This window comes from Belonocnema kinseyi, chromosome 5 (assembly GCF_010883055.1).
Source record: "Belonocnema kinseyi isolate 2016_QV_RU_SX_M_011 chromosome 5, B_treatae_v1, whole genome shotgun sequence".
Taxonomy (NCBI): Eukaryota; Metazoa; Arthropoda; class Insecta; order Hymenoptera; family Cynipidae; genus Belonocnema; species Belonocnema kinseyi.
The window spans coordinates 98758068-98759709 of NC_046661.1; positions in this window are offsets into that span (position 1 = coordinate 98758068).

The following is a 1642-nucleotide window of genomic DNA, read 5'->3' on the forward strand; positions in this document are numbered from 1 at the left end:
CGCACGCGCATTACCCCCACCACGAGTCTTCGTGATTTAGCAGGTTCACCAACCGTGCATGTTCAGGAAGAGCGGGATATTTAAAACTGCTTTAATATATATTTTTTAATTTATTTCACTGTGATTTTAGTCGAAGTCTCCCATACTGATATTATTTGGCCTGCGTTCACCAAATTTCCGTGAACCTGCACACGGCCTTTTTTATTTGTACATTCTCAAATTGGAATCTTTCAAAATAAAAAGATGAATGTTTAAAATTGAATGATTTATTTTATAATGTGACGTTCAAAATTCGACCATTTTGAATTGAAATCGAGGGTTGTTTACAGTGGCGGACTGGCATGGGGGGCGCCCCCTAATCCATGCCAAGGTGCCCCGAAAAGATTATATTGTTTAAACAAGTAAATATATGTTATGTTGCAATATAAAGAGTGAACAAAATATCCAATAAAATCCACGATTTACACTTGTACTCCTATAAGTAATACCAGTTAAGTAAAAAGTGTCCTCGTTTTTTTTCACCTATATTATTCCTAAAAAAATCCCTGATGCATGATTTAGATTCTATTAAAGAAAGTATTTTAAAAATAAATTATAAATTATTCATATTGAATATTCTTGTCATCAACTATATTATGGAAATTTGAATTCATTTGTTTCCGATGCAATCCAAAATATATTTATTGATTAAAAATGTATAGGACACCTAAATGCATTTTTTATGGGCGCCCGTTAATATATTGATATTTTACATATGTTAACTTTTGATGGCGCCTATGCGTATCTTGAAGGAGTTTCCAGATCAACTTATTATTTAAAAAGTGACTCTATTTTCGCTTACAAATATGAAAGGGGGCAACTCATTTAATTTATTACAATAGATCGACTAATTATCGGCTGTATTTAATTATTTTAGTAATTGTTAAGTTTAAACTCAATTTTTATATTAAAATCAAAGGATATATTTCATTATTTTGGAAATTGTAAAATATTACTATATTTTGCTATACTTTACTATGAAAATTGTTATTTTATTATAATTCTAGCATTTTTCGTAATTTTTAATGTTGTTATTATGAATTACTTATTTAAATCAAGGGTTAAATCTTCGTGGCAAAAATACTTGAAAACTTGCAGTCTATGGTGTTACAAGTTTTTCATTCTTGCAAAATCATAAGAAACATGAAAAAAAAACAATTGGCTGAACTCTTGGACGAAAAAAAATCTAATCGCTGCACAGGTTTCAGGCGACGAATGGAGACCGGGTGTTTGGAATGCTAGGGGAGTAAATGATCTCAAGGTAAAAGAATTGCGTGACACTATGGACGTAAAGAAACTAGACATTTTATGTGTGTCTCAAACAAAGAAAAAGGGATGCGAAACCAAAGACATAAAAAACGGCGTGTTAAATGACGGATTTGAAATATGGTCAGGAGTAGACTGTGAATCACATGGTAAACAAGGGGTAGGTCTGATTTTGAATGAAAGAGCAAAGCAGCATCTCGGAGACCATGGCTTCGTATCTCCCAGACTGCTGTGAGCTAGAATGAAAGTAGGAATCAGAAGACTATTTATCATAGCATGCTACGCGTCGGTTGATAGTGATCCTAGAGAAGTAAAAGACGCCTTCTGGGACACTTTA